Genomic DNA, 16,436 nt, shown 5'->3' on the forward strand with positions numbered 1-16,436 from the left:
ACAATTGCTTATTTATCAAGATGACCTGGGAGTGGTTAGCCTGATTTCAGTGGTTGGTAAGATTCTCTAATCCATTATAAAGGATGTGGTTCCTCTGTACTTAGAAGCACATGATAAAATAGGCTGGTCAGCATGATTTTGTGGAAGGGAGATCTTGCATGGTGAACCTGGTAGCATTCTTTGAGGAAGCAAATAGCAGGATAGACAAAAAGGGTTTACCTGGATCGTCAGAAGGCCTTTGATGCATGTGAGGCTGGTACGGAAGATGGTATCAAAGGGCGGATGCTAGCATGGATAGCAGGTTGCCTGGATGGCAGAAGACAAAGAGTGGCAATAAACCCTTTGTCTTTTTCTGGTTGGCTGCCAGTGATGAGTGGAGTCCCGCGGGGCTCGATGTTGGGGCTGCTACTCTTCACATTGTATATCAATGATTTGGATGAGGGGATTTCCAATGAGATTTATCCAATAAGATTTGGATAAAAGCTTTGTTGCCAAGTTTGCAGATTATATGAATATAGGTGGAGGGGCAGGTAGTGTAGAGAAAGCGGGGATTGTGCAGAAGGACTTAGACAGGTTGGGAGAGTGGGCAGAGAAGTGGCAGATGGAATATAGCAAAGTGTGATTCATGCATTTTGGTATTAGGAATAAAAGCGTAGACTATTTTATAAATGGGTAAATAACTCAGAGCTTAGATGGGTAAAGGGACTTGGAAGTGCTGGTGCAAGATCCAAAAAAGTTAATTTGCAAGTTGAATCGGTAGTAAGGAAGGCAAATGCAATTCTAGCATTTATTTAGAGAGGATTAGAATACAAAAACAGGGATGTAATGCTCAGGCTTTTTAAGGCGCTGGTCAGACCACATTTGGAATATTGTGAAAAGTTTTGGGCACCATATCTGAGGAAGGATGTGCTGGCTCTGGAGAGGGTCCAGAAGAGGTTTACAAGAAGATCCCAGGAATGTTTAGGTTAACATAAGACGTCTGACGGCACTGGGCCGGGACTCGCTGAAGTTTAGATAGATGAGGGGAGAACCTCATTTAAACTTGCCGAACAGTGAAAGGCCTGAAGAGAGTGAATGTGGAGAGGATGTTTCCACTAGTTGGAGAGTGTCGGACCAGAGGCATAGCCTCAGAATAAAAGGACGTATCTTTAGAAGGGAGATGAGGAGGAATTTCTTTAATCAGAGGGTGGTGAATCTGTGGAATTCATTACCACTCACTGCTGTGGAGGCCAAGTCAATGGATATTTTAAAGACGGAGATAGATTCTTGATTTTTAAGAGTGACAGAGATTATGGGGAGAAGGCAGTAGAATGGGATTAGGAGAGAGAGATAGATCAGCCATGATTGAATGGCGGAGTAGACTTTGTGGGCTGGATGGCCTAATTCTGCTCTTCAGCAGTCTTCTCTACTATAGCCAATCTTCCCTACTGGTACCAAAGGAATTTTCTTTCTGAAGCAGCTGAACTTACTTGATTTGGGATACTGAGCCATGGGACCTCTGCTGCTACTGGCATTGGGATGATTGACTTCAAATCATTCACCATCTTCCTTTGTGTGAATTAGTGACCCAGGTTCGATCCTGATCTCGGGTGCTGTCAGTGTGGAGTTAGCCCATTCTCTCTGTGACCACAATGGTTTCCTCCGGGTATTCCCAGATATTCCCTAAGATATGTGGGTTGGTGATTAAGGGGCTTCTGTAAATCGTCCTTGGTGTGTAGGGAGTGGATGCGAAAGTGGGATAATATAGAATTAGTATGAAGATACAAAATGCTTGAGTAACTCAGCGGGACAGGAAGCAGCTATGGAGTGAAGGAATGGGTGATATTGAATAATTCTAAGCTCCCCCAGTCAATAAAATACCGAATCAAGCACTTGAGCAACTAAGCTTTATTTTGGATAACACAACAAGTTCCCCTATAAAACAAATAACCACCGTGGGTTCGATCCTTGTATCTGCTTGGCCAAGCCCTTCTAGCCTCGTGCAAGCAGAGACACAACAAACGGTCACACAGTCCCAAGTGCTCTTCCAGAAAATCAACAAAGGACCTCGTGGGGGCTAGAATAAAAGTTCAGTGACATACAATGAGCTGAAAACTCACATGTTCACATATCATAAGATCTTAAGATCATATGTGCTAGGAGTAGAATTAGGCCATTCGGTCTACTGCACCATTCAATCTACTCCAGGTCTACTCCACCATTCAATCATGGCTGATGTATCTCTCCCTCCTAACCCCATTCTCCGACCTTCTCTCCATAACCTCAGACGCCATATGTGTACATGTATATGTGTACATGTATATATACATACACACAAGCACACATAGGGAGAAACCGTGAGTTGTTAAAGATCTTATTGAAACCTCACCTGAGATTTGCAACTTCATTTTGATTCGGAGATAGTTCTGTTGCTAGTATATTGTGTCCAGCATAAATCTTCTCATGCCAGACATTGGTGTATTGGACTCCTGACAAAGTTCCCTCTCCTGTCTACCTGCCCTAAGATTACTCACAATGGCTGTGAGTAAAAATTCTATCCATTTCCTTTTGATGCCCTGATATTAAAATGGTCAGGACCTCATTTTCAATGCACTGTGGAGGATTCCCTTCCACCAAAGATGGGCACAAAAAGCTGGAGTAACTCAATGGGTCAGACAGCATCTCTGGAGAAAAGGAAGAGGTGACGTTTCGGGTCGAGACCCTTCTCCAGACACGAAGCGTCACCTATTCCTTTTCTCCAGAGATTCTGTCTGACCCGTTGAGTTGTTCCATCTTTCTGTGTCTAAATAAGCATCTGCAGTTCCTTCCTGCACATTCCCTTCCACCCCATTGGCTTGTGCAGAATATTTAAATTGGTATTTCAATCTCTGTAGCCACGAACTATATGAGAATGAGAACTTATTTAGCATTAGTCTTCAGCGAAGCAATTTCATTCCCATTGTCAATCCCATGCAAATGAATAAAAGGAAAACCTAATATCAACAAATGATTATGTGTGTGATAGAGTAACTACCTAGAAAACCAAGGCAAACTAAATATAAAAGTAAGATATGCGTCTCACAAAATCCAGGCATCAAACAGAAATGTATAGAATTTTTACTCACTTAAGCGGGCAGGTGGGACTAGTGTAGCTGGGACATGTTGGCCGGTGTGGGCAAGTTGGGCCGAAGGGCCTGTTTCCACGCTGTATCACTCCATGACTCTATGACAATAGGTGCAGGAGGAAGCCATTCGGCCCTTGGATCCAGCACCACCATTCATTGTGATCATGGCTGATCCTGGCTGAGCCATTGAGAGTAATCTTAGGACTGGTGGAAGTGAGTGGGAATTTTGTCAGGAGTCCAATCATCAATATCTGGAAGAAAGGAATTTAGGCAAGGACACAATATCCTAGTGCCAGAACTATCTGTGAATCAAAATTAACCTTCTCTCAAAAAGGCAAGCATGACCAGCAATGCCATTGGAATTTTTTCCTCTTTTACATATCAAATCTCCTTTGTCAAATAAATACCTACTTTCCTATGTTTTTGGCCCAAGTGTGCAATTGTTATCATGATAGACCTTTATCGCCAGTTAGCAATGCTTAAAATGACAAATATTGAACCTATGAGATTCAATGGCAAGTGACTACAATTATTCATAAGAAAGAAACCAATGAGCCTCTGCGGCAAGTCATTTGGTTTGATTTTTTATTCTTCCGTTATTCCCTGTTTTCAGCTCATTGTATGTCACTTTCATGATTTTATTACATGACAACTTCATTGATAAGTCTCTTGCTTTAAACCTTTCCTAATGTATTTAATAATGCATACACTTTAAACAGACACCTACAGAACTGCTGAGAAGGAAATTCAAGCAGACATTTCAGAATGTACGATGTCAACTTATTTTGGAATATGAAAGAAGGATATGATAAAAGCCGGAAATGTCATTTAGTGGTTTTAGAAACAGAAGGCAAGTTTTGTTTCTGATCAAAGCAATGAAGGAGTGAAAATGTCTCCCCTTTCTATGTGTCTATCAGGACTTCATTGGTTAGGATAGGCACAAAGTTAAGCACAATGTGTTTCAACTCGAGTAAACATCTTAATGCTGTTCTGCGGTACAGTGGCGCAGTGGTATAGTTGCTGCCTTACATCACCAGAGACCCGGGTTCGATCCCGGCTACGGGAATTGCCTGCATGGAATTTGTACATTCTCCCCGTGACCTACATGGGTTTTCTCCGGGATCTCCGGTTTCCAAAGGCTTACAGGTTTGTAGGTTAAATGGCTTGGTAAAACTGTAAAATTGCCCCTAATGTTTGTAGGATAGCATTAATGTGTGGGGATCGCTGGTCAATATGGACCCGGTGGGCCAAAGGGCCTGTTTCCATGCTGTATCTCTAAACTAAACTAAACTAAAAGGACGCCCATGCCAGATCACTCTGAAATATCGTACTCACTTATATCACAATATTAATTCACATTTCGCATGATTTCTAGTCCACCATCCAAATTCCTGCTCTGCCCAGCCACAATCCGCACTTTCCCAACAGCGCTCCCACCACTTGCTCTAACACCTGTTTGCTAGTCCGGTAAACAAATAGCAGTCTGGCTGTATGTTGGGAAACCCGTTGAAGATTGTAGAGGACTTCTTGGCATGAAGTATTGTGTGATGTATAGGAAACTATATCTTTTGAGTTGTCTTACTGAAAATCCGGCCCCCGTTCCCTTTCCATTCCAAGTAAGCATCTTGTTACAGCTGGTGTGCCTACGCAGAACATGCATAAAGTACAATAATTAACCTCATGTATTTGTCAACCATCCAAAACAGTCTTGAATGCAGCAGTGCACTGAATCAGTTGCAACTCACAAATATTGAGAAATAATAACCAAAGAAATAGCTTTAGTTTCGTTTAGACCAGTGTTTCCACTTTGAAGGAAATTACCCGAAATTCGGGAAATTCTGGTTGTCGTCGGGTAATTTTAGGGAAATTAAATAATTTAGGGAAATTTAGGTAAGCCTTCCCCAACTGCGTATATGCGACTGCCGCCACGACGGCACACGGGCGGGGAGACGCGAAGGGGTCCAATCAGGATGATTTGCGGAAAAAAAGTATGTACCTGTATATTTATGACTATCCGCGCCTGCGCAGTTGCACGAGGTCCGTCAGCCGTGTCACAATTGAAAATGGCACCGGTGACGCGGAAGGGACGCCGTCTCCCCGTGCATGCGCAGTGGGCCCGGTGTCCTCGCGTGCGCAGTTGGAGCGGCAGCCGCGCATGCGCAGTTGGGGAAGGCTTACCGGGCCGGGAAATACCATAAAATTCCAGGTAATTTGGAATTCTATTTCAAGAAAAAAAATGTTGAAGTGTGGAAGCACTGGTTTAGACACACTAGGGACAATTTACGCTTACACCAAGCCAATTAACCCACAAACATGTACATCTGTAGCCTGTGAGAGGAAACCCACGCAGGTCACGGGGAGAACGTACAAACTCCGTACAGGCAGCACCCGTAGTCGGGATCAAACCCGGGTCTCTGGCGCAGATAAGTGCTGTAAGGTCGTAACTCTACCGCTGCACCACCGTGCCGCCCTTAATTCACAGCATTCACAGTGTAACAGTTTGACACAACACTGCAACAAAGTTAAACTTGTTAACGGATCAAATGAATGTTGGAGAATGGCAAAATTTGATAGATATGTTCGATAACATAAATCCATTTTTAGATGGCACTTTAATATGTTTTTCCAGTTGAACTACTTAAGGGTGTTTCCCATTAGCTATCTAGCAAGGATATTGAAAATGAAATCAACCTTTGATCCTCAAAATCTACATTTAAATAGCGTCACAGAATCTGATTAAAAATTAAACTGGAAACAAAGTTTTGAACCCATAGTTTTCTGTGACAGATTTGCAACAACTGGGAAAAGGTTGGGATGTTGTGGCATTGGAAGGCTTTCATTTCATTCAATCATGTCTATTAGATGCCAGAACTTTATTTCTACAAAGCGCTAAAACCAGAGTTGCACAGACAAGAATCACACTCGCCATTTTTGAACAAAGTTATGAGTAATGCCAATTATTAATGATGAGGCTTTAGGTATAAATGTTTTGTTTGCCTCTTGGGAAACAAAACTCAAGAGCTGCGCCTGCTACATTCTCAAAGTCAATATTAAGGATGGCAGGGTGGCACAACGGTAGAGTTGCTATTTTACAGCACTTTACAGCTGTAGTTCGATCCCGACTACGGGTGCTCTCTGTATGGAATTTGTACATTCTCCCTGCATGGGTTTTCTTTAGTTTCCTCCCACACTCCAAAGAAATACATGTTTGTAGGTTAATTGGCTTGGTATAAATGTAAATTGTCCTTAGTGCATGAAGGATAGTGTTAATGCGCGGGGTTCACTGGTCGGTGCAGACTCGGTGGGCCGAAGGGCCTGTTTCTGCACTGTATCACTAAACTAAGCTAAACTAAACAGTCAGAAGAAGGGTCCCGACCCGAAACGTTGCCTGTTCCTTTTCTCCATAGATGCTGCCTCACCCGCTGAGTTTCTCCATCATTTTTTGTCTACTTAAACTAAATCAAGATCACCTTCATTCAAATAAACTTCTTCTTGGGGTTCCGTGAAGGTTGTCTTTTCTAAGATCTACAATACATGATCCAACTGCTCACTGTTGCACTGCAGATGTCAAGAACAACTCCACAGGCAAAATGGATCCCAATTTTGGAAAATGCAACTTTCGTATTCACAACTGGAAAGGAAATGTGGCTGGATTGCAGCTCCCAAAAGCAGAAACCCATGCAGGAGCATCATGCCTTCACTGAAAATTCCCTGACAACTGCATTCAATGAGTTTCCTTTGTCCAATGAAGGGTACCTGGATGTGGCGCCGACAGTCAAGAAGCCGAAGCAAAGAAGTCGAAGCCAAAGAACTGAATTGAAACGAGGCCGAAACGCCAATAAACCGAAAGATTACGAAGACAAAGCGCCAACTAACCGAAAGGATGGGACGCCTAAATGCAAACTAACCGAAAGGGCGGGACGCCTAAAAGCCAACAAATTGAAAAGCTGCGTCGCCTAAAAGCAAACTTACTGAATGGCCGCTTGGTTCTTGGTTCTTGGTTACTTGGTCCTCCAAAATATTCCAACTCGAAACACCACCTACCCGAAATGTGGCGTCGCCTACAAGCCAAAGGACCGACTGCCGCTCAACAGAAAAGTCCAATATCGGACATGACGTTGCCGGGGGGCGGGACATGTCAGCGATTGGTCCAGACCCCCGCATCCATCACATCACTGTGAAGGCATGAAGAAAGGAGGAGAGAGAGAAGAGGGGAGAGAGAGGAGGAGAGAGAAGAGGTGAGAGAGAGGAGGAGATAGAAGGGGGAGAGAGAGAACGGAGAGAGAGAGAGCGGGGGAAAGAGAGAGGAGGGGGGAGAGAAGGGGGACACGGGAGCGTGGGGTTCATTTTCCCACACAAGCCATAGGTGACTGGGCAATCTGAACCCAAGCACCAAGTTGAAAGCTGCCGAAGGTGTGCATCCCTCGGGACAGCCCCCACTCTCCCACACCCACCATCCGTGGGCTGCGGGTCGGGTGGAGCGGAGATTTGGGACAATGTTCATGCCTTCACAGTGATGTGATGGACGCGTGGGTCTGAACCAATCGCTGACATGTCCCGTCCCCCGGCAACGCCATGTCCTTAAATGGACTTTTCTGTTGAGCGGCAGTCGGTTCATTCGCTTGTAGTCGATGCCGCCTTTCGGGTAGGTAGCGTTTCGACAGAGCGGCCATTTGGTAAGTTTGCTTTTAGGCGACGCAGCTTTTCGGTTCGTTGGCTTTTAGGCATCCCGCCCTTTTGGTTAGTTTGCATTTAGGCGTCCCATCCTTTCGGCTAGTAGGCGTTTCGTCTTCGTAATCTTTCGGTTTATTGGCATTTCGGCCTCGTTTCCATTCGGTTCTTTGGCTTCGACTTCTTTGCTTCAGCCTCTCGTCCGTCAGCGCCATGTCCACACACACAATGAAGATACATACTTCATTGAAAGCCAATGCTAATTCCTCTGATCCCATGGGAGGAATCTGCTACACCCTCGTATTACTGCTGCCAGCTTCCCTTCCTTGCTGTCACCTCCTGTTAGGTGGAAGTAAGCTGGTTGTGAGGTAATCTTTTCTGAGACTGAAACTGTGAGGAAAGATACAGCTGCTGTGGAAATTTGACCTCCATTGTCTGAAGCTTCACTGCATTGTCTTTGGAACCAGCATATAATAATTTTACAACTCTTTCAGATCTTGAATCAGGGATATTACTGATGCCATTTTAAACCTGGAAAACTGGCACACATATTTATACAAATAGAGGCTTGACAATAGATTTACAATAGAGGCTTTGGTAATAAGTGAACAGTGTTTTTATAAAATTCCTGTTATTCATCTTGCAGCATGGTTGCTGATTTGACAGAGAAAGTTTATGTGAATGCGTATTTGAACTGCAGATGTTAGTTTGCATTGAAAATCGACACAAATTGCTGGAGTAACTCAGTGGGACGGGCAGCATCTCTGGAGAGAAGGAATGGGTGACGTTTCGGGTGAAGACCCTTCTTCAGATTTACTTCTGTAGGCACCTGAGAAGATTTATCATGTTCAACAGGATTCTCTCATACTTCTGCAGACGCGCTCTATAAAGATAGATCTCAGACACAGACCAGTCCATCACAGACCAGTCCATCACAGGGTTGTTACTTCCTTATATCCAGTCAATCTTCACAATGTGCAGCCTCAGTAAGATTGGAAGTATCAAAGGTGTCTGCCACCCTGTATTCCCTTTCTCTCTTCCACATATGAGAAGATGCAGGAAGTTTAACGTTTGAATGTCTAGACTTAAGACAGCTTCTTCCCCACTGTTATCAGATTCATGAACTAATCTTCTCGTATACAGTATACAGTAAAAACCCACTGACTCCCATGGCTATCTGCACTACACTTCTTCCCACCCTGCTTCCTGTAAGGACTCCATCCCCTACTCCCAATTCCTCCGTCTACGCCGCATCTGCTCCACGGATGAGGCGTTCCACACCAGGACATCTGAAATGTCCTCATTATTCAGGGAACGGGGGTTCCCCTCCTCCACCATAGATGAGGCTCGCACCAGGGTCTCTTCCATACCCCGCAACACTGCTCTCTCTCCCCATCCCCCCCCCCCCACTCGCAACAAGGGCAGAGTCCCCCTAGTCCTCACCTTTCACCCCACCAGCTGTCACATACAAAAAGTAATCCTCCGTCAGTTTCGCCACCTCCAACCTGACCCCACCACTCGCCACATCTTCCCATCGCCCCCCATATCTGCCTTCTGCAAAGACCGCTCCCTCCATAACTCCCTTGTCAATTCTTCCCTTCACTCTCGTACCACCCCCTCCCCGGGCACTTTCCCTTGCAACCGCAAGAGATGCAACACTTGTCCCTTTACCTCCCCCCTCGACTCCGTTCAAGGACCCAAGCAGTCGTTCCAGGTGCGACAGAGGTTTACCTGCATCTCCTCCAACCTCATCTATTGCATCCGCTGCTCTAGATGTCAGCAGATCTATATCAGTGAGACCAAGCGGCGGTTGGGCGATCGTTTCGCCGAACACCTCCGCTCGGTCCGCAATAACTAAGCTGACCTCCCGGTGGCTCAGCACTTCAACTCCCCCTCCCACTCCGTCTCTGACCTCCCTGTCCTGGGCCTCCTCCATGGCCACAGCGAGCAGCATCGGAAATTGTAGGAACAGCACCTCATATTACGCTTGGGGAGTCTGCATCCTGGGGGCATGAACATCGAATTCTCCCAATTTTGTTAGTCCTTGCTGTCTCCTCCCCTTCCTCAGTCCCCCTGCTGTCTCCTCCCACCCCCCAGCCTTCGGGCTCCTCCTCCTTTTTCCTGTCTTGTCCCCGCCCCCCCCCCCCCCCACCCCCGATCAGTCTGTAGAAGGGTTTCGGCCCGAAATGTTGCCTATTTCCTTCGCTCAATAGATACTGCTGCACCCGCTGAGTTTCTCCAGCTTTTTTGTGTACCTTCTCGTATACTTGATTGGTGACTAAGTTTTTAATCTTTGAATTCATTTTATCTCTGCACTTTTCCCTGAAGGAATGGCTAATTCATATTGGAAACAAGACATAGAATTTCCAAGGGCTAAACCCTATCTTGGAGGTAATGTCTACCAACCGGTTAATCCTCATTTCCCTTTTTAAAGGTACTGAGGCATAATGTCAGCTGAATTCTTAAACAGTTCCCTATATACCACACGAGCGGCACGGTGGCGCAGCGGTAGAGTTGCTGCCTTGCAGCGCTTGCAGTGTGGAGACCCGGGTTCGATCCCGACTACGGGTGCTGTCTGTATGGAGTTTGTACATTCTCCCCATGACCGGCGTGGGTTTTCTCCAAGATCTTCGGTTTCCTCCCACACTCCACAGACCAACAGGTTTGTAGGTTAATCCGTCTGGGGACCTTGCGTCCGGATGGCATTAACATTGAATTCTCCCAATTTTGCTAGTCCTTGCTGTCTCCTCCCCTTCCTCAACCCTCTAGCTGTCTCCTCCCACCCTCCCATCCGCCCGCCCTCGGGCTCCTCCTCCTCCCCTTTTCCTTCCTTCTCCCCCCCACCCACCATCAGTCTGAAGAAGGGTTTCGGCCTGAAACGTCGCCTATTTCCTTTGCTCCATAGATGCTGCTGCACCCGCTGAGTTTCTCTAGCAATTTTGTGTACCTTCGATCTTCCAGCATCTGCAGTTCCTTCTTGAACAGGTTAATTGGCTTGGTGCTTGTATAAATTATCCCTAGTGTGTATAGGATAGTGTTAGTGTGCTGGGATCGCTGGTCAGTGCAGACTCGGTGGGCCAAAGTGCCTGTTTCAGCGTTGTATCTCTAAACTAAACTAAACTAAACACGTGGCCTTTTCCACAATATAGAAACCAAACACAGATGAGCTGATCATTTTTGTGGAGTACCTGTGTTATGTCCACAGGAGTGATTCTGAGAATCTATTTCTCTGTCATTCACCATCTGACCCTAAGTCTAAACTCAATGTATGTATCTGTCCTCTTGCAACAAGACCCAATGCAAGCTCAACAACAATACCTCATGTTCTTTACCGGTACATTGCATCCTTCGTGCCTTCATTTTGAATTCTCTAACTTTTTCCTGTCTATATAAGAACCATTTCTATAACTATCACTTTTTTTTGTATTTTCCTGCCCTTATAGAGTCTGACATTTTGAACATGTCCCTGAGTGCCAGAAATACATTAGCACAAATTAACACAACAATAATACCTTTGCCAGCCACAAAAAGCTGGAGTAACTCAGCGGGTCAGACAGCATCTCTGGAGAAAAGAAATAGGTGATGTTTCGGGTTGAGTCCCTTCCTCAGTTCTGGACCCGAAACATCACCTACTCATTTTCTCCGGAGATGCTGTTTGAACTGCTGAGTTAGTCCAGATTGTTGTGCGCGTCTTAGGTTTAAACCAGCATCTGCAGTTCTTTCCTACACAATAATATCGCCATCTACGTTCACTGTATCAGAGAAATTCCCATGGTTTCATCCACATTTCTTGCTGTCCAGCCAATCCTATTTTTCTCCTTCTTAGGGCTAATGAATCTGAATCTGAATCTGAATGATAAACTGATTTTTCCTCAGATGCTGTCTTACCTGCTGAGTTTTTCCAGCACTTTTTTTTTTTCTTTTTTTCTTATCTTACATACTTTAGACCAGCCTGCTGGGCAAGTCCCACCACCTTTCCATCAACACAAGCCACTTCAATTTGTCCTAAAATGCATTCCCTTTGTTCTGTACATCCCTCTTCCCCAGCTCAGGGAGAGGATCACAAGCAGAACCTCACTTTCCTCTGCCTGACTTGCTGAGTGTTACCAGAATTACCTGCTATTGTCCCATATATATATAAGATGACACAGTTTACATTGAAATGCACGATCTGCATGTTGCTGTTCACAGGTAATCATCTGGTTTATCAAGGCCATAATTCCTGCTGCTCTTCATATATGACCTTTGGGACTTTTAGGTGTTTGTGTATTCCATTATGCTTGCTGCTGTAGTTTGGGTTCGATTAGGTATAGGATCAGGGTTGGGATTGCACATATCTGGTCCCACAAATATCCAGACAGGTAATATGTACAGTAGGTTTAAGTAAGAACTGCAGATGCTGGAAAAATTGATAGTAGACAAAAATGCTGGAGAAACTCAGCGGGTGAGGCAGCATCTATGGACGATATGTGTATATGGACGATATGAACAATAGGTGTTATTTATTGATTCTAAATAACCTACCAAGCCAGCTGGAGATATTCCACATGTGTCTCTGCGGTCCATTATGGGCATTCGCAGGAAAGACAGGGTGACCAATAAGGAAGTGCTGGACCATTCTGGCTTCACGAGCATCGAAGCAATGATCTTCCATGGAGATTGAAAAGACTTGGCTTGTATTCACTGGAGTTTAGAAGGATGAGGGGATATCTTATAGAAACATATAAAATTATAAAAGGACTGGACAAGCAAGATGCAGGAAAAATGGTTCCAATGTTGGGCGAGTCCAGAACCAGGGGCCACAGTCTTAGAATAAAGGGGAGGCCATTTAAGACAGGTGAGAAAAATCTTTTTCACCCAGAGAATTGTGAATTTGTGGAATTCCCTGCCACAGTGGGCAGTGGAGGCCAAATCACTGGATGGATTTAAGAGAAAGTTAGATAGAGCTCTAAGGGCTAGTAGAATCAAGGGATATTGGGAGAAGGCAGGCACGGGTTATTGATTGGGGACGATCAGCCATGATCACAATGAATGGCGGTGCTGGCTCGAAGGGCCGAATGGCCTCCTCCTGCACCTATTTCCTATGTTTATGTCTATGTCTATGAGAAGCCATGTGATCCGGATGGATGATTCCCACATGCCTCATCAACTCCTGTACAAAGTTCTGTCACAGGGTCAAAGGAACCCAGGGCACGCAAAAAAACAGTTCAAAGACTGCATCAAGGACCACCTCCAGCATGCAGGCCCAGCCCCAAAAGAACTGGAAACCCATGCCAGTGACACCACTGGAGTACAACCACTACGAAGACAGTCAGCACTTTAAAAGACAATCGCCAAAGCTGACTGGTTCGTGCCAAAGACAGGAGGAAGGCTGCAGCCCAAAATCCCTCACAGCAGCCTTCATGTCCCCCCACTTATCCCACGTGTGTGGCTCACATATCAGACTCGTGAGCCACACTCGATCCCACAAGACATGAGGCTGCACAATCCTGCTAATGTCATCTACAACAGGCAACCACCATATAAACAATACATCAGGAACACTCATCTGCTTCTGCTGAAACATTGTAATAATGAGGTAGAAAGGTGCAATATAGAATTGGCAATAGATTGTACTTCTGCTTCAGAAATTCAGCTTGAATCAATACAACGGGACACATTTTCAGAACTGTACAGTATTTGCAGGTACTATCGCAACATTCAAGAAACATTTCAACAGGTACATGGATAGGACAGGTTTGGAGGGAGATGGGCCAAACGTGGGCACGTGGGACTAGTGTAGATGGGACATGTTGGTTGATGTCGCCAAGTTGGGTCGAAGGGCCTGTTTCCATGCTGTATGACTATGACACTATGTATGGTCATGAGTATATTCCACATCTAGTGCAAATGAGTAATAGCTAATTCTAGAGTCTTTGATGCCAAGGTAAAATAGCAGATAGAGTTTTGTTTTTACATCCTGTCTGAAGGTGTCAAATTTAGATGTACATTCTTGCATACTGAAATATCAGCTTGGTTATTTACACTTGCCCAAATCTATAACCTATTCATACAGAGGCCCAAGTGTTTCATTAAACTGAGGTTAACACTTGCTCCCTGACAGGCCTATGTACCTGCTGAATTATACACTAGAGTCAATTTCTTTTTTAATTTATTGTGTTCTCTTGTAATACAAACATGTGCCTTTGTAACCATTGAGGTTAATTTACTGTATATTAAAGCACAATTTCATGAACTGTGCCAGAAATGGCACATATTCCACGGTATTGCAGGAAGCCAGCAAATTTAAAGTCATTTCGAAGTTTTCGAACATTTGGATTAAAGCCAAAATCACCATTAAAGTTATGACCTTTATTTCTCTGGAGTACTGAGATTGCCTATCTACATAAATTCATGACAGATGAGGGGAAGAGTTCAAATAGTAAGTGAAGAGTTCTTTGGCTTTTGCATTTTGCCTAAGTTATTAACAGCAACTTAAATGTGAATTGTTTGCACATTTCATCACATATCTTGCAGGAACTAAGTAGTTACTGGTCCACCCCACATAATTTATTTCCTTTTGATTTGCTCCGGTGTCAACCCTGCTTCTATTCGCAGTACCCCTGCTTCTGGGTTAGATATTGTGGTTTAAACTCCACCCCTCTGGTTTAAACTCATAATCCAGGTAGAACTCATGTGCTGAATTTAATAGTTGGGGCACTTTTAAAGATGTCGTCATTAAAGTAATAGAATCATAGAAAATTTACAACAACAAGGGAGACCAATTGTATCTATGCAGGTCCAAAACAGACTGGGATAATCCCACTCTCAATTACCATGTCTGCAGCCCTGTGGGTCATGTATCTTTAGGTATTTGGGGGGCACGGTGGCTCAGAGGTAGAAATGCTGCCTAATGCCCCTGTCCCACTTAGGAAACCTGAACGGAAACCTCTGGAGACTTTGTGCCCCACTCAAGGTTTCCGTACGGTTCCCGGAGGTTCCCGGAGGTTTTTGTCAGTCTCCCCACCTGCTTCCACTACCTGCAACCTCCGGCAACCACCTGCAACCTTTGGGAAACGCACGGAAATCTTGGGTGGGGCGTAAAGTCTCCAGAGGTTTCCGTTCAGGTTTCCTAAGTGGGACAGGGGCATTACAGCGCCAGAGACCCGAGTTTGATCCTGACTACGGGTGCTGTCTGTACGGAGTTTGTACGTTCTTCCCGTGACCTGCGTGGGTTTCCCCCGAGATCTTCAGTTTTCTCCCACACTCCAAAGAAGTACAGGTTTGGAGGTTAATTGGCTTGGTGTAAATGTAAAATTGTCCCTAGTGTGGGTAGGGTAGTGTTAATGTGTGGGGATCTCTGGTCGGCGCAGATTCGGTGGGCCAAAGGTCCTGTTTCCGTGCTGTATCTATGTATCTATTTCCAAGACAGGATACAAATGTCAGCTACTTTCACCCTTCACACAGTGAGTTCCAGGTGTCCTCTGGATGAAAACTTCTCTCCTTATATCCCCTCCAACCCTTCCACCAATTACTGCAAATCTATGGTCTCTGTTCTTCTATGTCTCTGCCAGGGGAAACAAGTTCATCTTATTCATTCTATCTCAGATCTTTAATTTATACATCTCAGTTAAATCTCTGCTCAGGCTCCTCAGGTCCAATGTATTCACACAGCCCTCACTATTTCAATTTTCCCTCCTGGCATCAGCCTCTTAAATTTCCTCTGCCTCCTCTCTGGTGCAATTGCATCATTCCTGTCTTTCGTTTCTAGATTCAGTGCAGAAACAGGCACTTCGACCCACCGAGTCCACGTCGACCAGCGATCCCCGCACATTAACACTATCCTACACACACTAGGGACAATTTACAATTATACCGAGCTAATTAACCTACAAACATGTACGACTTTGGAGTGTGGGAGGAAACCAAAGATCTCGGAGAAAACCCATGTGGTCACGGGAGAACGTATAAACTACGTACAGACGGCAACCCAGGTCTCCGGCGCTGAATGCGCTGTAAGGCAGCAACTCTACCTCTGACATCCTTACTAATCAAGAACTTGTCAATCTCCACTTTAATACCCAATACCTTGGCCTCCACAGCCATCTGTGGCAATGAATTCTACAGATACATCACCCTATTCCTCATGTACCATCTGTGCCATCGGGATCTAGACTCTCCCACTTCTGGAAACAGCCTCTCCACATTAACTCTATCCATGCCTTTCACTCTTCTGTAAGTTTCTATGATATCCCCACTCATCCTAAACTCCAGCGGGTACAGGCCCAGTGCCGTCAAACACTCAACATTTACGTTAACCAATCATCTCCAGGATCATTCTCAAAAACCTCCCCTCGACCCTCTCCAATGCCAGTACATCCTTCCTCAGATTGGGGCCCCAGTACCATTGTAAACCTCAGAATTATGTCTCTGCTCCAGTCCTCTCAAAATGAATGCTAATATTGCATTTCTCTTCCTTACTATCAATTCTACCTGAAAATTAAACTTTTGGGAATCCTGCACCAACGCTCCCAAGTCACTTTACATCTCCGATTTCTGAATCCTCTCCCCATTTAGAAAATAGTCTCTGCGTTTATTCCTATTATCCAAGTGCATGACTCCACACTTTGCTACACTGTATTCCAACCTGTCCGCGTCCTTGTGCAGAGTCCCTGCTTTCTC

General features: G+C 44.9%; 1 long non-coding RNA gene across 1 annotated transcript; it reads right to left on the minus strand.

The window, feature by feature from the left end:
• Positions 1 to 982: 982 nt before the first annotated feature.
• On the minus strand, positions 983 to 15,604 carry LOC116973969. The gene is made up of 3 exons (XR_004412222.1): positions 15,587 to 15,604; positions 12,579 to 12,581; positions 983 to 1,041 (listed from the first exon to the last, which is right to left on the minus strand). It is a non-coding gene; the product is annotated as an uncharacterized LOC116973969 (long non-coding RNA).
• Between the last annotated feature and the right edge of the window lie 832 nt (positions 15,605 to 16,436).

The sequence above is a fragment of the Amblyraja radiata genome, chromosome 6, assembly GCF_010909765.2.
Source record: "Amblyraja radiata isolate CabotCenter1 chromosome 6, sAmbRad1.1.pri, whole genome shotgun sequence".
NCBI lineage: Eukaryota > Metazoa > Chordata > Chondrichthyes > Rajiformes > Rajidae > Amblyraja > Amblyraja radiata.